General features: G+C 47.9%; 1 protein-coding gene across 6 annotated transcripts in view; it reads right to left on the bottom strand.

Annotated features, from left to right (window-relative positions):
* Positions 1 to 21,127, bottom strand: part of LOC144480588 (talin-2) — a 410,923-nt gene that overhangs the window by 283,888 nt on the left and 105,908 nt on the right. For 5 of the 6 annotated variants that reach the window (XM_078200210.1, XM_078200216.1, XM_078200214.1 and 2 more), the window contains exon 2: positions 95 to 141. The gene's annotated coding sequence lies outside the window, so the exon portion shown is untranslated. Of the gene's footprint in view, positions 1 to 94; positions 142 to 15,790; positions 15,877 to 21,127 lie in introns of those variants that run through there. The other variant, XM_078200213.1, reaches the window with a different exon arrangement.

The following is a 21,127-nucleotide window of genomic DNA, read 5'->3' as shown; positions in this document are numbered from 1 at the left end:
TAAAAATCTCCCCAACAAAGGTGGGGAACCAATGGAGATGTGGCCTTGCAGGCAGAGTATTGAATGTGAAGGGTAGATTAGAAAGAAGTCTCACCTCAATCCGGAGACGTTAATCCTTTGGCTTCTGTCCTGAGATCACAGCTGGAAGAAATGTTGAAAAAAGGCAGTGATTAATGATTTTATCCAGTGATTATTGATTGCTGTAAAACACGGTTTCTGCAACACTCAAGCAGGGAATTTGTGGAAATTATTATATCCTCGATGCAACTGCAATATTCCTAAATATCTCAGCCCAGAAAACAGAGAATGTGATAGGCCCTGGCTTCAATGGAGCAGGTCCAGCGATGCATCAGCTGGAATGTAGGGACCCAGAGAGGGAGAAGGTGAGGGAGAAGGCGAGGGACAGAGAGGGAGAAGGTGGGGGACCAGAGAGGGAGAAGGTGGGGGACCAGAGAGGGAGAAGGTGGGGGACCAGAGAGGGAGAAGGTGGGGGACCAGAGAGGGAGAAGGTGGGGGACCAGAGAGGGAGAAGGTGGGGGACCAGAGAGGGAGAAGGTGGGGGACCAGAGAGGGAGAAGGTGGGGGACCAGAGAGGGAGAAGGTGGGGGGCCAGCGAGGGAGAAGGTGGGGGACCAGCGAGGGAGAAGGTGGGGGACAGAGAGGGAGAAGGTGAGGGACAGAGAGGGAGAAGGTGAGGGACAGAGAGGGAGAAGGTGAGGGACAGAGAGGGAGAAGGTGAGGGACAGAGAGGGAGAAGGTGAGGGACAGAGAGGGAGAAGGTGAGGGACAGAGAGGGAGAAGGTGAGGGACAGAGAGGGAGAAGGCGGGGGACCAGAGAGGGAGAAGGTGAGGGACAGAGAGGGAGAAGGTGAGGGACAGAGAGGGAGAAGGTGAGGGACAGAGAGGGAGAAGGTGAGGGACAGAGAGGGAGAAGGAGGGGGACAGAGAGGGAGGAGATGAGGCAGAGATGAGGCAGGGTAGGAGGAGGTTCATGTGGAGTTTAAATGCTGGGGTGGACCCGTTGGGCCGAATGGCCTGTCTTGTGCTGAATTTTTTTTGTTCGTGTTTTACAGAAGAGGCAAACCCTTACCCAAGTGATTGGGGGATTTCCAGCTCTACGCTTCAGCAGCTGCTCAAGGATCCAAAGAGCCGGCTATTCGGCCCCTCTACCTGCTTCCCCATTCAATACAACCATGACCCATCTGATTGTGACCTCAACTCCATTCTCCTGCCTTCCCCACTCAACCCTCGACCCACTCATCATCAAAACTCTGTCTAACTCAGCCCTGAGTATATCCAATGACCCCGGCCTCCACTGCTCTCTGGGAAAAGAATTCCACAGACCAACCACCCTCAGAGAAAAACATTCTTCTCATCTCGGACTGAAATAGGAGAAATTTAATTTTTAATCTTTGTCCCTTCGTTCTAGTCTTTCCCACGAGGGGAAACATCCTTTCAACATTCACGCTATCAAATCCTTTCAAAAGCTTCTACGAATTATTGAATCCTGATAGTGCAGAGGAGGCCATTCGGCCCATCAAGCCTATACCAATAACAATCCCCCACAAGCCCTATTCCCGTAACTTCATATATTTACCCTGTTAATTCCCCTGACACTAAGGGTTAATTTATCAATGCCAATCCACCTAACCTGCACATCTTTGGACTGTGGGAGGAAACCAGAGCACCCGGAGGAAACCAACACAGACATGGGGAGAACAGAGGGTGGTGGTTGATAGTAAATATTCATCATGGAGTGCGGTTACAAGTGGTGTACCTCAGGGATCTGTTTTGGGGCCACTGCTGTTTGTAATATTTATTAATGATCTGGATGAGGGTATAGTTGGGTGGATTAGCAAATTTGCTGATGACACCAAAGTCGGTGGTGTGGTAGACAGTGAGGAAGGGTGTCGTAGTTTGCAGGAAGACTTAGACAGGTTGCAAAGTTGGGCCGAGAGGTGGCGGATGGAGTTTAATGCGGAGAAGTGTGAGGTAATTCACTTTGGTAGGAATAACAGATGTGTTGAGTATAGGGCTAACGGGAGGACTTTGAATAGTGTGGAGGAGCAGAGGGATCTAGGTGTATGTGTGCATAGATCCCTGAAAGTTGGGAATCAAGTAGATAAGGTTGTTAAGAAGGCATATGGTGTCTTGGCGTTTATTGGTAGGGGGATTGAATTTAGGAGTCGTAGCGTTATGTTGCAACTGTACACAACTCTGGTGCGGCCGCACTTGGAGTACTGTGTGCAGTTCTGGTCCCCACATTACAGGAAGGATGTGGAGGCTTTGGAGAGGGTGCAGAGGAGGTTTACCAGGATGTTGCCTGGTATGGAGGGGAGATCCTATGAGGAGAGGCTGAGGGATTTGGGATTGTTTTCGCTGGAAAGGCGGCGGCTAAGAGGGGATCTTATTGAAACATATAAGATGATTAGAGGTTTAGATAGGGTGGATAGTGATAGCCTTTTTCCTCTGATGGAGAAATCCAGCACGAGGGGGCATGGCTTTAAATTGAGGGGGGGTAGTTATAGAACCGATGTCAGGGGTAGGTTCTTTACCCAGAGGGTGGTGAGGGATTGGAATGCCCTGCCAGCATCAGTAGTAAATGCGCCTAGTTTGGGGGCGTTTAAGAGATCCGTAGATAGGTTCATGGACGAAAAGAAATTGGTTTAGGTTGGAGGGTCACAGTTTTTTTTTAACTGGTCGGTGCAACATCGTGGGCCGAAGGGCCTGTTCTGCGCTGTAATGTTCTATGTTCTATGTTCTATGTTCTACGTGCAAACTCCACACAGACAGTGGCCCAAGGCTGGAATTGAACCCGGGTCACTGGCGCTGTGCCACCCTCTATGTTTCAATATGATCACCAATCTTCTAAACTCCAGTGGACACAGGCTCAAACTTCTCAATCTTTCCTCATAAGGTACCCTTCATCCCAGGAATCGATCCAGTCTCAACATTCCCAGAGCTGTTGCTGATGTAAGTAAATCCTTTCCTAAATAAGGTGACCAAAACTCCACACCGTATTCCAGATGTGGTCTAAGGCCTTTCAATGTTTATTCATCATCCCAGCTGTTCAGTAGGTTTGCTGCTCAGATACTTATTTTCTTTATTCTTTCCTGGGATGTGGGTGTCACTGGCATGACCAGCGTTTATTACCCCTTGAACTGAGTGTCTCACTCACCCATTTCAGGGGTGGTTAAGAGCCAACCCCATTGCTGTGCATCTGGAGTCAAGTGTAGGCCAGACCAGGTAAGGCGCAGCATGGTGGCACAGTGGTTAGCACTGCTACCTCACAGCGCCAGGGACCCGGGTTCAATTCCAGCCTCAGGTCACTGTCTGTGTGGAGTTTGCATGTTCTCACCGTGTCTACGTGGGTTTCCTCCGGGTGCTCTGGTTTCCTCCCACAGACCGAAAGACGTGCTAGTTAGGTGGATTGGCCGTGCTAAATGTGAGCGATTACAGGTGTAGGGTGGGGGGTGGTGGGCCTGGGTAAGATGCTCTCTCAGAGAGTCAGTGCCAACTCGATAGGCCGAATGGCCTCTTCTACACTGTTAAAATCCTATGATTTCCTTCCCTAAAGGACATTAGTGAACCAGATGGGTTTTTGTGACAGGTGATGATTGTTTCAAGGTCACCATCACAGACTAGCTTTCAATTCCAGATTTTATTAATGGAATTTAAATTCCTCCAGCTGCTGTGGTGGGATTTGAACCCATGTCCCCAGAGTATCAGCCTGGGCCTCTGGAATCCAGAGACATTCCCGTTGTATCAAAAGCAGCAAGCTGCTGGTTGGAAATATCAGGAAAGCTAACACCCAGCCAACAGCGATTTATAAGCAGCAGCCGGTACAGATTAGTGGACGTCTCCAACATGCGTTCATCTTCCTAGCGCTGTCTTTGTGCCAGATGTGAATGCAACACGTTATAAATCCAGAGAATTTTCCAAAATTGCTTTCCTCTCGAGGTTTCATCACTGCTCCCGCATGCACAAGACATCCAGAAATCGCTCTCTTCCACAGCCTGACCCGTCAAACATGGGGAATCCCAAAGTATTAACCCTTCCCCTTCCCTCAGCAAATCAGTGTGGTGGATCAGGCACTGCTCTGTGCTACACTCAATACTCCCCACACAGCACAGAAAGCAGCCCAAAGCAAACACGTTTCAGTCATTGCTGCATTGTCAGTCTGAACTTGTATGGCATGTGAAACCCAAGACCCCAATCCCCGAGGGAAAGGGAGGGAAAGGGAGGGGGAGGAGGGAGGGAGGGGGGAGGAGGGAGGGAGGGGGGGGGGGGGGGAGGGGGAGGAGGGAATGGGAGGGGGGAGGGGGGCCGGGAGGAGGGCGGGGAGGAGGGGAGGAAGGAAGGGAGGGATGTCGCACCTTCCATAACTACCGGACATTTCAAAGTGCTTTACAGCGAACAGCGACACTTGAATTGCAGTTTTTGTTGGAATATAAAAATCCTCGCAACCAATCAGCACACAGTTAGGATCAGCAAGCAGCAACGAGCAGAGTTTCAGTGAGATTGTTGAGGACATTCTCCCAGAGCTCAAACCAGCACACTCCTCCCTCACCCGACAAAGCTTGGCCACATTAACAGTTGAATTCATTTGTTGTGCAAAGTGGATGGAACGACAATGCACCAAATGTCAGTCACTGGCTGTGACATGTGGAGGTGCTTTTTAAATTCCACTGCATCCATTCCCATGTTTCAGTGATTGTTCACCATGAGTCCAAAGGAAGAAAATGTCATCAATGTATCTAGTGTATAGCATCGGTTGAAGGTCCCGTGCGGTGAAGAAGTCTTGTTCGAACCTGTGCATGAAGATGTTGGCATATTGAGGTGCGAATTTGGTCCCCATGGCTGTTCCGTGTGTCTGGATGAAGAACTGGTTGTTGAAGGTGAAGACATTGTGGTCCAGGATGAAGCGGATGAGTTGTAAAATTGCATCTGGAAACTGGCAGTTGACGGCATTGAGTACTGAGGCCGTTGCAGCAATGCCATTATCGTGGGGGATGCTGGTGTAGAGTGTAGAGTACCGGTGAGCAATCACTGAAACAACTAAATGATGACATCAACAAGTTCCATCCCACCATCAGACTCACCATGGACTACTCTCCGGAATCGGTTGCATTCTTGGACACGCGCATCTCCATTAAGGACGGTCGCCTCAGCATCTCACTATACCGCAAGCCCACGGATAACCTCATGATGCTCCACTTCTCCAGCTTCCACCCTAAACACGTAAAAGAATCCATCCCCTACGGACAAGCCCTCCGTATACACAGGATCTGCTCGGATGAGGAGGATCGCAACAGACACCTCCAGACGCTGAAAGATGCCCTCATAAGAACAGGATATGGCGCTCGACTCATCGATCAACAGTTCCGACGTGCCACAACGAAAAACCGCACCGACCTCCTCAGAAGACAAACACGGGACACGGTGGACAGAGTACCCTTCGTCGTCCAGTACTTCCCCGGAGCGGAGAAGCTACGGCATCTCCTCCGGAGCCTTCAACATGTCATTGATGAAGACGAACATCTCGCCAAGGCCATCCCCACACCCCCCACTTCTTGCCTTCAAACAACCATGCAACCTCAAACAGACCATTGTCCGCAGCAAACTACCCAGCCTTCAGGAGAACAGTGACCATGACACCACACAACCCTGCCACAGCAACCTCTGCAAGACGTGCCGGATCATCGACACGGATGCCATCATCTCACGTGAGAACACCATCCACCAGGTACACGGTACATACTCTTGCAACTCGGCCAACGTTGTCTACCTGATACGCTGCAGGAAAGGATGTCCCGAGGCATGGTACATTGGGGAAACCATGCAGACGCTGCGACAACGGATGAATGAACACCGCTCGACAATCACCAGGCAAGACTGTTCTCTTCCTGTGGGGGAGCACTTCAGCAGTCACGGGCATTCAGCCTTGGATCTTCAGGTAAGCGTTCTCCAAGGCGGCCTTCACGACACACGACAGCACAGAGTCGCTGAGCAGAAACTGATAGCCAAGTTCCGCACACATGAGGACGGCCTAAACCGGGATGTTGGATTTATGTCACATTATCAGTAACCCCCACAGCTTGCCCCTGGTCTTGCATAATCTCACCAGCTGTTCTGTCTGGAGACAATACACATCTCTTTAACCTGTGTTTAATGTTCCCTCCTACCACATTATCTGTACCTTTTAAGACCTGGCTGACTGTAGAGATTTGCATTCTAATTAGTATTCTGTAACTTGATTTCTGTGTCTGTGCACTGTTGGAGAACAGAGACCACTCCATCTGACGAAGGAGCAGCAAGCTCCAAAAGCTTATGGTATTTGCTACCAAATAAACCTGTTGGACTTTAACCTGGTGTTGTGAGACTTCTTACTGTGCTGACCTGTCGTGCCCAGTCTCACGCTTCCTCGAATGGACGCCGCCCATGGTAACTAATAAGAGCTAGTCCGGACACAAGATCAGTGCAAACATCAAACTGGTACTGTCCCAGCCTCAATTCAGATTGGTACAGCCCAGCCTTTGGCCTGTGGTAATGCTGGAGGTAACAAAACATCCCACGAGCGACGTAAAGACTCGGAAAAGGCACTCCCGAGAGTGTTTCAAAACAGCCACAGGCTGGAATAATATCCCCCCCGCCGACCCCTACGTCAAATTCAAATCACACTTTGCACCATTCTGAGATTGCACCAATGTACACCTGGTTTCACAAGGAGCATACCTGGCGATGTGAACTCTGTGGGGAACTCAGCATTGAGTACACACAACCAAGTGCAACGTGAAGAGGGCGGGGGCGGGGTGGGTGGTGGCGGGCAGGTCAAGACAGCACAAACTGGAAGTTGTACGCAAACACCGAGTGGGGTGCAAAGGGAGGGGGGAATAAAGACAGTGGCGCGGATAATGGAAAAACATGTTAAAAGAAGTGAGGACTCTGCCGCAGCTGAGATCGTTTAGTTTGAGCTCAATTGACATGCTTGGACTCAGGCTCGTCAAACAATTGTGCCCACTCAAGCAACACTAATGTGTGTGAGTGCCAATGGCTGCTGCTCTGCACTTCAACTCTTGTGCACAGACTTCCAATCGAGCGAGTGCGACAGTTTTGTAGAAACATTGGGTGACTGGGCAAGCTCAAACATCCCCATGGAAAGGTGACCATGGAGAAATGACTGAAGGATGCATTCCTAATTCCCTGCTCGATGTTAAAATACCGATTGATAAGTAACCCTCATGGTCCAAGCAGAGCACAGATTCTATGCTGCATACAGCACTTGGGGCGAATGGGATCAAAGGTTATGGGGAGAAAGCAGGATCAGGCTATTGAGTTGGACGATCAGCCATGATCGTAATGAATGGCGGATCAGGCTCAAAGGGCCAAATGGCCTCCTTCTGCTCCCAGCTTCTACATTTCTACAAGTGCTGGAGTGTAGGTTAGGACGATGGCTTAACTTGGGATACAGGCGATTGGCCAAAACTGTTGCCACTCAGTCACGTGATGTGGGGTTTTGCTCAACCATCAGGTGAACAAAGCACTAGGCATTGTGGGGCCAGGACTCTGCAGCAAGTTGTAAGCAGCCTCGAGAGGCAGCTCCAGGCGATAATCTGACAAAGAGTGGGGCTTAGCAGAGCCTCACATCCCTCTCTTTGAGGCTGCAGTGAGGAGAGCACCAATAAGATGGAGTCTGGTGATCTCACTATCTGCCTCATTGCTTATCGGCCAGAGAGAAGAAGAAGAAAAGTGTCAGTGGCCCTAGGCCTGACATTGCAACTGGCTCTTGGGTGGAGCAGACCATAGAGATTCTGTATCGCAGAGAGCACACAGCGAGAATGAGGGAACTCTGTGATATCAGCCCAGGAGCCAGGACATTCTGATCAGTTCTATCGAGATACAGGGACAGCTGCTGTGTCCAGTGCCTGTGAAGGTAGAGCATCAGTGTGCGGGGAAACTTGTACATGCACAGGGAGGAGGCCCTGCACCAAGAACTCTGCCAGTATCTTGTGCAGGAACCAAGCTTTCATTTCAGACTGACAGGAACATAGCTCATCATAAGCAGGAGCCACCAACAGGGTGACATGGGTGGGAGTTTATTTACACTAATTAACATTTTGTACAAGTGATTAACACCCGTACCCATGTGGTGTCCATCTTAACCTTTCTAACCCTGCCGCTATGTCTTGCTGTACCCGCAGCATGCACAGCGGAGGTGGAGGCAGCCTGCGATCAGACATGCTCTGTTGTCTGTGAGGATTTTAGCGGGTGTCCTCTGGAGGGCTGCGACCTGGGAGTCCCTGGCCTGCTTTCGGGCTCTTGCTGTGTGGCAGTGCCACCCTCCTCAGCCTGTGGAGCTGAAGGGTTACAGGAAGAGGAGATCAGGATGGGCCAGATACTCCCACAGTCACCGGGGTGGTCGGCCCTGGGTTGTGGACCTGCTCACCCTCCCCCCGATGGGTGCCCGAGGGCCCCTAGCAGCCTCCAGCTGGAGTGAGCTCGAGAAGCCCCCAGCTTGAGCCTGATATCCCTAAACTTAGAGGAGAGCGTGGAGTCCCAACAGGAAAACCAAAACAGAAACTGTGATTCAGCGAGGACAGTGTTAGGGTACCAGGTCTGAAATGCCAAGGTATATAGTGAAGCCGGAATGGATCCCAGTAAGTTTCTATACTGCCAGTAGTGTGAGGATAAGGTGTTTCATTCCAGGTGTGATTCTACTGAAACTGGGAATTAATCAAAACAAACTTTATTTAATAACACAGTTTAACTATAACAAATGGTTTGCTTAACTTTTAACAATTGAACAATTCTTAAACATGACAAGATACAAGTCCTAACCTATCACTATGAGTTCCAACTCAAACAACATTCCTCTTATAAACTTAAACCTGCTCTTTATAATTAGTTAGGAAAACACAGGAATACTTGCTGCGACTTAAGTCACCAGACTTTGGAGCTTTCAGAAAGTCTCGAGAGAGATAGAGAAACACTGTTTTCCTCAAGCAGCCCAGGCAGCAACTGCTTGTATTTTTTTAAAATGAAACTTAAACAGTATTTCTTCCCTGCAAGTTTAGTTCCTCCCATTAACCACATGACTCTGTATACCAAGTTTGAAATCCCAAGACAAAACAAAAGGTCCATTAACTCTACATAGTTACACATTCCTATATAAAATCAGTTATTATCTATCCTGCATTCTCCTCATCTGCTACATGTTTTCCAAACAAATCCACTCATAACAAAACACTGCCTCTTCAAGCAGCCCCCAGTATCATCACAACAGGTGATCTGGTTCACATGAGAACCTTCAGGGACAACCCCAGATGGGTCTCTGGAATCATGAGGGAGAAAATGGGACCAGGATTTTACAAGGTCAAAGTTCAGGATAAAACCATAGAACCCTAGAACATTACAGCACAGCAACAGGCCTTTTGGCCCTTCTTGCCTGTGCCAAACCATTTTTGTGCCTAGTCTCACTGACCTGCACCTGGACCATATCCCTCCACACCCCTCTCATCCATGTACCTGTCCAAGTTTTTCTTAAATGTTAAAAGTGAACCCGCATTTACCACTTCATCCGGCAGCTCATTCCACACTCCCACCACTCTCTGCGTGAAGAAGCCCCCCCTAATATTCCCTTTAAACATTTCCCCCCTCACCCTTAACCCATGTCCTCTAGTTATTTTCTCCCCTAGCCTCAGTGGAAAAAGCCTGCTTGCATTCACTCTTTCTGTATCCATCATAATTTTATACACCTCTATCAAATTTCCCCTCATTCTTCTACGCTCCAGGGAATAAAGTCCTAACCTATTCAACCTTTCTCTGTAACTCCGTTTCTCAAGTCCCGGCAACATCCTTGTAAACCTTCTCTGCACTCTTTCAACCTTATTAATATCCTTCCTGTAATTAAGTGACCAAAACTGCACACAATACTCTAAATTCGGCCTCATCAATGTCTTATACAACCTCACCATAACATTGCAACTCCTATACTCAATACTTTGATTTATAAAGGCCAATGTACCAAAAGCACTCTTTACGACCCTATCTACCTGTGATGCCATTTTTAGGGAATTACGTATCTGTATTCCCAGATCCCTCTGTTCTACTGCACTCTTCAGTGTCCTACCATTTACCTTGTATGTTCTACCTTGGTTTGTCCTTCCAAAGTGCAATACCTCACACTTGTCTGCATTAAACTCTATCTGCCATTTTTCAGCCCATTTTTCTAGATGGTCCAAATCCCTCTGCAAACTTTGAAAACCTTCCTCACTGTGCACTACACCTCCAATCTTTGTATCATCAGCATATTTGCTGATCCAATTTACCACATTATCATCCAGATCATTGATATAGATGACAAACAACAATGGACCCAGCACTGATCCCTGTGGCACACCACTAGTCACAGGCCTCCACTCAGAGAAGCAATCCTCCACTACCACTCTCTGGCTTCTTCCATTGAGAAGTTTAACAACACCAGGTTAAAGTCCAACAGGTTTATTTGGTAGCAAAAGCCACACAAGCTTTCAGAGCTCCAAGCCCCTTCTTCAGGTGAGTCTTACTTTTTGAGCCTTTTTTAAACAACGGAACAACATGAGCTATCCTCCACTCACCTGAAAAAGAAGGGGCTTGGAGCTCCGAAAGCTTGTGTGGCTTTTGCTACCAAATAAACCTGTTGGACTTTAACCTGGTGTTGTTAAACTTCTTACTGTATTTACCCCAGTCCAACGCCAGCATCTCCACATCACGTTCTTCCATTGAGCCAATGTCTAATCCAATTTACGACCTCTCCATGTATACAAAAAACAAAGAACAATACAGCACAGGAACAGGCCCTTCGGCCCTCCAAGCCTGCGCCACTCATGTGCCCACTAGACCATTCTAACTATCCCACTATACCTAGCGACTGAACCTTCCTGACTAACCGCCCATGCGGGACCTTGTCAAAGGCCTCACTGAAGTCCATGTAGACAACATCCACTGCCTTCCCTTCATCCACTTTCCTGGTAATCTCCTCGAAAAACTCTAATAGATTGGTTAAACATGACCTACCACGCACAAAGCCATGTTGACTCTCCCTAATAAGTCCCTGTCTATCCAAATATTTGTAGATCCTATCTCTTAATACTCCTTCCAATAATTTACCTACTACTGACGTCAAACTTACCGGCCTATAATTTCCCGCATTACTTTTTGAGCCTTTTTTAAACAACAGAACAACATGAGCTATCCTCCAATCATCCGGCACCTCACCCGTGGATACCGACATTTTAAATATATCTGCCAGGGCCCCTGCAATTTGAACACTAGTCTCCTTCAAGGTCCAAGGGAATACCCTGTCCGGTCCTGGGGATTTATCTACTCTGATTTGCCTCAAGACAGCAAGCACCTCCTCCCCTTTAATCTGAATAGGTTCCATGATCTCCCTGCTTGTTTGCCTTATTTCCATAGACTCCATGCCAGTTTCCTTAGTAAATACGGATGCAAAAAACCCATTTAATATCTCCCCCATTTCTTTTGGTTCCATACATAGCCGACCACTCTGATCTTCAAGAGGACCAATTTTATCCCTTACTATCCTTTTGCTCTTAATATACCTGTAGAAGCTCTTAGGATTATCCTTCACCTTGTCTGCCAAAACAACCTCATGTCTTCTTTTAGCTCTCCTGATTTCTTTCTTAAGTAGTTTCTTGCACTTTTTATACTCCTCAAGCCTCTTATTTGCTCCCTGTTGCCGATACATGTCATACATCTCTCTCTTCTTCTTTATCAGAATTCCAATATCCCTCAAGAACCAAGGTTCCTTATTCTTATTCACTTTGCCTTTAATCCTGACAGGAACATACAAACTCTGCACTCTCAAAATTTCTCCTTTGAAGGCCTCCCACTTACCATTCACATCCTTGCCAGAGAACAGCCTGTCCCAATCCACGCTTTTTAGATCCTTTCTCATTTCTTCAAATTTGGCCTTTTTCCAGTTTAGAACCTCAACCCGAGGACCAGATCTATCTTTATCCATGATCAAGTTGAAACTAATGGCGTTATTATCACTGGAACCAAAGTGTTCCCCTACACACACTTCCGTCACTTGTCCTAACTAGTTTCCTAATAGGAGATCTAATATTGCATCCTGTCTAGTTGGTACCTCTATATATTGATTTAGAAAATTTTCCTGAACACATTTTACAAACTCTATCCCGTCTAGACCTTTAACAGTATGGGAGTCCCAATCTACATATGGAAAATTAAAATCCCCAACTATCACAACTTTATGTTTCCTGCAGTTGTCTGCTATCTCTCTGCAGATTTGCTCCTCCAATTCTCGCTGACTATTGGGTGGTCTATAATACACCCCCATTAATGGGGTCACACCTTTCCTGTTTCTCAGCTCCACCCATATGGCCTCTGTAGACAAGCCCTCGGTAGACAAGCCCCCGGTAAGACAAATCTTAAAGAAACACTCGGAGCATCTCAGAGCCAGGAGGTTCCTGCCTGAGGAGGAAGATAGTCGCTGCCAATGCCACCCCTCAACTCAAAACTCACTCTGCATTAGCCCCTCCGCATAGTGATGGTATGGACTCCAAGATGGAGGCGGAAGAAGTGGGTCTCTGGGCTGAAGCAGAACCAGAGGAGGAACCCGCATTTGTAACTCAGCAACACTCCCTCTGGAAAAGCAAGTCCCCTGTTTGTTTACACCACCTGACCCAGCCCCGCCTTTGACGGACCTCTGACTGAGCGCGAGTAACAGAAAGGACGTCCTCACAGTGGGGGTATTGGGAGTGACACGGACCTAAGGGGGAGGGATGTTATGACAGCCATGGGAGTGGGGATCATCAATAGATCTCCCCGTGGGGGAGCTGCCTTATTAAGTGAGTGGAGGCTCACCCAATGGGAAGCGGTCAGTTTTTGTTCATGAGAGACATGGACAGAGTGGATAGGGAGCAGCTGTTCCCCTTCATTGAAGGGTCAGTCACGAGGGGACACAAGTTCAAGGTGAGGGGCAGGAGGTTTAGGGGGGATGTGAGGAAAGATGTTTTTACCCAGAGGGTGGTGATGGTCTGGAATGCGCTGTCTGAGAGGGTGGTGGAGGCGGGTTGCCTCACATCCTTTAGAAAGTACTTGGATGAGCACTTGGCACATCATAACATTCAGGCCTAACCTGCAACTTGTTACTCGACCCAGATGGGGATTGCAGGCCCCGATGTGAAGACTATCCAGCTGTAAGCCACAGCTGTAAGCCCTGCTCTTTGGTGCAGAATAGAGTGTGTTGTTGACGGCAAACCGGCATGTGGCTCAATTACTACAGCCTCCTTCTGACCTCCCTCTGTGCAGTCACACCAAACTCAGATACAGCACACAAAACACAAGGCTCCATTCCCATCTCTCAGTTACTTCATAGAAACATCGAATCATACGGCGCAGAACAGGCCCTTCGGCCCATCGAGTCTGCACCAGCACGTGAGAAACACCTGACCACCCACCCAATCCCATCTACCAGCACTTGGCCCATTGCCCTGAATGTTATGATGTGCCAAGTGATCATCCAGGTACTTTTTAAAGCATGTGAGGCATCCCGCCTCCTCCACCCTCCCAGGCAGCGCATTCCAGACCCTCACCACCCTCTGGGTAAAAAGGTTTTTCCTCACATCCCCCCTAAACCTCCTGCCCCTCACATTGGACACATGTTCCCTGGTGACTGTCCCTTCAACTAAGGGGAACAGCTGCTCCTTATCCACTCTGTCCATGCCCCTCATAATCTTGTACACCTCAATCAGGTCACCCCTCAGTCTTCTCTGCTCCAACGAAAACAACCCAAGCCTACCCAACCTCTCTCCATAATTTAAATGCTCCATCCCAGGCAGCATCCTGGTGAATTTCCTCCACACCCCCTCCAGTGCAATCACATCCTTCCTATAATGTGGCAACCAGAACACTCTCAGTGCTCCAGCTGTGGCCTCACCAAAGTTCCATATAACTCCAACATGACTTCCGAAGCTTTGGGAATCTTTGCCTCGATTGATAAAGGCAAGTGTCCCATATCTTTTCCCAAAGGTAGGGAAGTCTAAAACTAGAGGGCATAGATTTAAGGTGAGAGGGGAGAGATACAAAAGTGCCCAGAGGGGCAATTTTTTTCATACACAGGGTGGTGAGTGTCTGGAACAAGCTGCCAGAGGTAGTAATAGAGGCAGGTAGAATTTTATCTTTTAAAAAGCATTTAGGTAGTTACATGGGTACGATGGGTATAGAGGGATATGGGCCAAATGCAGGCAATTGGGATTAGCTTAGAGGTTTTAAAAAAAAATGACGGCATGGACAAGTTGGGCCGAAGGGCCTGTTTCCACGCTGTAAACCTCTATGACTATGTGCTTTTTTCACTACCCTATTAACGTGCCCTTCTGCTTTCAGAGATCTGTGGACAAACACGCCAAAGTCCCTTTGTTCCTCAGAACTTCTCAGTGTCCTACCATTCATTGAATACTTCCTTGTCAAATTACTCCTTCCAAATTCAGGGTTAAATTCCATCTGCCACTCATCTGCCCATCTCATCTATATCTTCTTGTAGCCCAAGATTAACCACCCGGCCAATCTTTGTGTCATCCGTAAACTTACGAATCCTACCTCCCCACAGTCATTAATGTCATTTATATAAATAATGAATAATAGGGGGCCCAGCACAGATCCCTGTGGTACGCCACTAGACACTGGCTTCCAGCCACGAAAGCAGCCTTCTGTCATCACCCTCTGTCTCCTAAAACTGAGCCAATTTTGAATCCACTTTTATCATTTTACCCATATCCCACATGCGCTTGTCTTCTTTATAAGTTTCCATATGGGACCTTTTCAAAGGCTTTGCTGAAATCCATATAAACTACAGCGACTACAGTATCCTCGTCCACACACCTGGTCACCTCCTCAAAAAATTCCATCAAATTTGTTAGGCATGACCTCCCTCTGACAAAGCCATACTGACTATCCCTGATCAAGCTTTGCCTCCCCAAATGGAAATAGATTCTCTCCTTCAGAATTTCCTCCAATAGTTTTCCCTACCACTGGCGTGAGACTCACTGGTCTGTAGTTCCCTCATTTAATTGCTACAATCCTTCTTAAATAACAGAACCACGTTAGCTGTTCTCCAGTCCTCTGGCACCTCCCCTGAGCGAGTTTTAGCAACACCAGGTTAAAGTCCAACAGGTTTATTTGGTAGCAAATACCATTAGCTTTCGGAGCACTGCTCCTTCGACGAAGGAGTGCTCCTTCGTCAAAGGAGCAGCGCTCCGAAAGCTAATGGTATTTGCTACCAAATAAACCTGTTGGACTTTAACCTGGTGTTGTTAAAACTCTTACTGTATTTACCCCAGTCCAACGCCGGCATCTCCACATCATGACCTCCCCCGTGGCCAGAGAGTGGGATGAAAGATCTGGGTCAGAGCCCCTGCAATCTCCTCCCTTGCCTCCTGCAGCAGCCTTCCAAACAAATGCGTTCTTCAACCGAGAGGAGGTGAAACTACAAACAGCTGTGTTGTAATCGCGAGTCAGCGAAGAACCATCTTCCCCCCACCCCCATTCTGTCTCCTGTCTTGCCTTTCCCACAGGCAGAGGGGGAGGAGTGGATCAGGGAGTTTCTAGTCACGCTGTTCCAGACATCATGAGCACAGCTCACTGGCACAGCTGGGCTTTTTTGTGCTTGTCACTCTCAGAAGCTGGTGAGCAGTAATTAGCAATTTTAAAATTCCTGAATTTAAAAAAAGCAAAGCCGGCTTGCAGCTCATTCAAAAGCCAAACTTACATGTGTCAAACTAGCCGAGTCGGCTCCGAGAAGCAGCACTGCACACTTTGCAATCATCACTTTCACTGCCTTTGGCTGAATGACAACATTCTCCCGGCTCCTTTGCATAGGAGAGAAGGCAAAACCGCCATTGAGAAAATCTTCAAGCACCATTACCTTATTTGGCAGGGGGGGTCGCTGTGAAGGCTCAGCGAGCCAGAGTTAAATCCAGCAGCCAGAGTTAAATCCAGTGGGCTGGCCACTTGGTGAGAGAGAGCGTAGCTGTTCACAGCGAGCAATAAAGCAGGGATTAGTCACACCGCACCAGACCTGCTAACCTCCACCAATAATAAAACCAGACACACACACACACACGATAGGGACAAGACGCTGAGGCAATGGGTACATCATTAATTCAGACATAAAAATTATATAGATGCCCAAAATATAAAAATAGACCCCAGACCATAGATTAAACTGAAGACAAACTCCCACTAAAAATGCAATGACACAAGTTTCCAAAATGCCTGCACATGTAACGAACGTTAACTGCTGTGTATAGCGTGCCTTCCTCAGTATCTCCAGACATTTATCCGCTTCCCAACATTGCCTCAATCCCACTTTCTTTCCCAATAATCCTGCAAATTCATCCTCTTCAAGTTTGAGAATTTGATTTTTCACTCAGAGGGTGGTGGGAATCTGGAATGTGCTGCCTGGGAAGGTAGTGGAGACCGCAAATCTTACAACCTTTAAAAAAATATACTTGGATGAACGCTTGAAATATCAAAACTTTCAAGGATATGGGACAGGTGCTGGGAAATGGGATGGGCACGGCTTTAGTGGTAGTGACTGCCGGTGCAGATTCGATGGGCTGAAGGGCCCTTTCTGTGCTGTATGACTCTACAGTGGGATTTTCCAGCCGCGCTCACCCCAAGACTGGAGAATCCAGCCTGAGGTCCACGGACCTTTGCATGCTCCATGTCCCACCTGCTATGATTCCCATAGCGAGTGGGACGAGAAAATTCAGCCCTATAACTCTATTGCCCAATTACTTCAAGAGTTCCCACGGAATCTGTTTCCATCACCTTTTCAGGTATTGGATTCAAGAGCATAAAATCATAGGATCGTAGAATCCCTACAGTGCAGGAGGCGGCCATTTGGCCCATCGAGTCTGCAACGACCACAATCCCACCCAGGCCTGATCCCTGTAACCCCACATATTTACCCTACTAATCTCCCTGACACGACGGGGCAATTTAGCACGGCCAATGCACCTAACCAGCACGTCTTTCAGACTGTGGGAGGAAACCGGAGTACCTGGAGGAAACCCACGCAGACAAAGGGAGAACATGCAAACTCCACACAGACAGTGACCCACGCTGGGAATTGAACCCAAGATCTTAACAGCTTGTTGGGAAAAGAAATTGCTCATTCCCCACTCCAGCTCTTTCTCCAATTATTTAAAAGGTCTGGTCCCCTCGCAGAACAACAATCCCAGTTTCTTTAATCTCTTCATGTGTCTGAACTGGAGAGACAGGGACTGTAGCTGACATAAAAGGGAATGTCAAAGTCTTCTATAAATACATAAATAATACAAGGAGGAGTGGGGCCAATGAGGGGCTAAAAAAAGAGATTTACACAGAGACAGGGGGCAAAGCTGAGGTAATAAATGAAGGTGCTGCTCCCAGGGTATGGTCATTCAGACACTAGACAGGGTTAAAATTGATAAGGAGAAGGTTTTAGATAGGCTGGCTGTACTTTACAGTTGATAAGACACCAGGACTGGGTGAGATGTTTCCAAGACTACTGAAGGAAGAGTGGAAATTGTGGAGACACTGACTATAATTCTCCAGTCTTCCTTTGATTCAGGGCTGGTGCCGGAGGACTGGAGAATTGCAAATGTTACAGCCTTGCTCAGAGAAAGACTGTGAAGTCCAGCAACCACAACAAGGCAGTCAGTTGGTAGAAACACACAAATAGTAATTGTAGGCCATTCGGCCCTTCAAGTCTGCTCCGCCATTCATTATGATCATCCAACTCAATAGCCTGATCCTGCCTTCCCCCCATATCCTTCGATCCCCTTCACCTCAAGTGCTATATCTAACTGCCTCTTAAAAACACTCAGTGTTTTTGCCTCAACTGCTTTCTGTGGTAGTGAATTCCACAGGCTAATCACACTCTGGGTGAAGCAATTTCTCCTCATCTCCATCCTAAATGGTCTACCCGGAATCCTGTGACCCCTGGTTCTGGATCCCCCACCCTTAGGAACATCCTTCCTGTATCTACCCTGTCTAACCCTGTTAGAATTTTATGGGTTTCACTGTGATCTCCCCATTTTTCCGGTCTTGTGTCCAAGTCGGAATGTCGTGGGTTGAAGTTTCAATCCGGAGCTTTACTCTGGTCACAGTTCTGCGCTGCCTTGTCAGTGATGACTTCTTTCACACAAAACATTAACTTGCAGCTCAATCAAGGTGGATATAAAAGATCCGATAACATGATTTCAAAGAATAGGAGTGTTCTCCCTGGTGCCCTGTCAATCAGGGTCAAATACAGCACAGAAGGAGACCATTCAGCTCATCGAGTTCATGTCAGTTCTCCATGAAGGAATCCACTCACTCCCATTCCCCTGCTCTATTCCTGCTGCCAGCCTGTTTATTTCCTCCAAGGACCCATCCACCATCACCAAAACACGATCTGGGTCATCCTCACATTGTGCTTTTTTAATGCCGTTATTTACCCATATTTATTTTAACTCGAAGGTCAGATCCCTCCATTTGCCCACACACACCGCACGTCAATGGAAAACACACATTTCTGCATTTTCTTCCCTCAAAAATGTGTCACTTCACATTTCTCCATCTGTCCAATCCACTGCCTAAGTGTTTCTGAAATCTTTCACAATCTCACTTGCAAACCTTCCACTTCAGTCTCATTGTAAAAAACTGTATACATTTTAATCTGTATTCCTAAATCATATTGGCCGGGTGGTTAATAGCGAGGCGGAAATCTTAGAAACCCTACAGCACAGAAAAAGAGGCCATTCGGCCCATCGAGTCTGCACCGACCACAATCCCACCCAGGCCCTACCCCCATATCCCAACATATTTACCCACTAATTCCTCTAACCTACGCATCCCAGGACACGAAGGGCAATTTTAGAATGGCCAATCAACCTAACCCGCACATCTTTGGACTGTGGGAGGGAACCGGAGCACCCGGAGGAAACCCACGCAGACACGAGGAGAATGTGCAAACTCCACACAGACAGTGACCCAAGCCGGGAATTGAACCCAGGTCCCTGGAGCTGCGAAGCAGCAGTGCTAACCACTGTGCTACCGTGCCACGGAGTGTCTTGGGCTACAAGAAGATATAGACGGAATGGTCAAATGGGCAGATGGAATTTAACCCTGAAAATCTGAAGTGATACACTTTTGAAGGAATAATTTGGCAAGGAAATGTTCAATGAAAGATAGGATATTAGGAAGTTCTGAGGAACAAAGGGACCTGGTGTGTTTGTCCACAGATCTCTGAAAGCGGAAGGGCATGATAGTAAGGTGGTGAAAAAGGCATAGGGGACACTTGCCTTTATCAATCAAGCACAGAGTACAACAGCAGGGGAGTCATGTTGGAGTTGTGTAGAACTTTGGTGAGGCCACAGCTGGAGCACTGTGTGCAGTTCTGGCCGCCACATTATAGGAAGGATGTGATTTCACTGGAAGGGGTGCGGAGGAGATTCACCAGGATGCTGCCTGGGATGGAACATTTAAGTTATGGAGAGAGGTTGGAAAGGCTTGGGTTGTTTTCGTTGGAGCAGAGAAGACTGAGGGGTGACCTGATTGAGGTGTTCAAGATTATGAGGGGCGTAGACAGAGTGGATAAGGAGCAGCTATTCCCCTTAATTGATGTGGGAAACTAGGGAGCAATCCAGTCTCCCTGACAACTTTGTCTGCAGGAAGTGTCCAGTTGCAGCTCCTCACAAACCGCATTGTTCGGTTGGAGCAGCAGGTGGATGCACTGTGGAGCACACAGGAGGCAGAGAGTGTGATAGACACTAGTTACAGGGAGGTTGTCACACCACAGGTTCAGACAGGTAGATGGGTGACTGCCAGGAGAGGCAGGCAGGTAGTGCAGGAGTCTCCTGTGTCTATTCCCCTTTCAAGCAGGTATATCATTTTGGATGCTGTTGAGGGGGATAGCCTGTCAGGGGGAGATACCAGCAGTAGCCAGGCCTGTGACACCACAGCTGGTTCTGCTGTGGGACAGGGTCGGGCAAAGAGCAAGCGAGCAGTAGTAATAGGGGACTCGCTAGTTAGAGGCACAGACAGGCGTTTCTGTGGCCACAATCGAGACTCCAGGATGGTGTTGCCTCCCTGGTGCCAGGGTCAAGGACGTCTCTGAGCGATTGCAGGACATTCTTAAGGGGGAGGGTGAGCAGCCAGAGGTCGTTGTACATATTGGTACCAATGACATAGGTGGGAAAAGGGATGAGGTCCTGAAATGTGAATATAGAGAGTTAGGCAGAAGGCTAACGTGCAGGACCTCGAAGGTAGTAATTTCAGGACTATTACCGGTACCACGTGCTAGTGAGAGTAGGAATAGGAAGGTGAGGCAGATGAATGCCTGGCTTGAGAGCTGGTGCAGGGGGCAGGGATTTAGATTTTTGGATCATTCGGATCTTTTCTGGGGAAGGGCTGATCTGTTCAAGAGGGATGGGTTACATTTGAACTGGAGGGGGACTAACATCCTGGCAGGGAAATTTGCTCGAGCCACTTGGGAGGGTTTAAGCTAGTTTGGCAGGGGGGTGGGATCCAAAGCAGTAGGGAGACAGAAGAGAAGTTTGAGGACAGCACAGAAGTTAAAGAGAACACATTAATTAGTAAAGACAGTGTCAGTAATCCTAGTACCAGACAGATCAGGCAAAAGCAAGACAGAGAGCAAGGGAAGTCCAGATTAAACTGCATTTATTTCAATGCAAGAGGCCTGACGGGCAAGGCAGATGAACTCAGGGCATGGATGGGTACTTGGGACTGGGATATTATAGCAATTACTGAAACATGGCTAAGGGAGGGACAGGACTGGCAGCTCAATGTTCCAGGGTACAGATGCTATAGGAAAGATAGAACAGGAGGTAAGAGAGGAGAGGGAGTTGCACTTTTGATTAGGGAAAGCATCACGGCCGTACTGAGAGGGGATATATCCGAGGGTTCGGCCACTGAGTCTATATGGGTAGAACTGAGAAATAAGAAGGGGGAAATCACTTTGATAGGGTTGTACTATAGGCCCCCAAATAGTCAGCGGGAAATTGAGGAGCAAATATGTAAGGAGATTACAGATAGCTCCAAGAAAAATAGGGCGGTA

The sequence above is a fragment of the Mustelus asterias genome, chromosome 29, assembly GCF_964213995.1.
Source record: "Mustelus asterias chromosome 29, sMusAst1.hap1.1, whole genome shotgun sequence".
Taxonomy (NCBI): Eukaryota; Metazoa; Chordata; class Chondrichthyes; order Carcharhiniformes; family Triakidae; genus Mustelus; species Mustelus asterias.
Note: the sequence above shows the minus strand (reverse complement) of the source record. Positions and strands in the feature narration are given on the sequence as shown.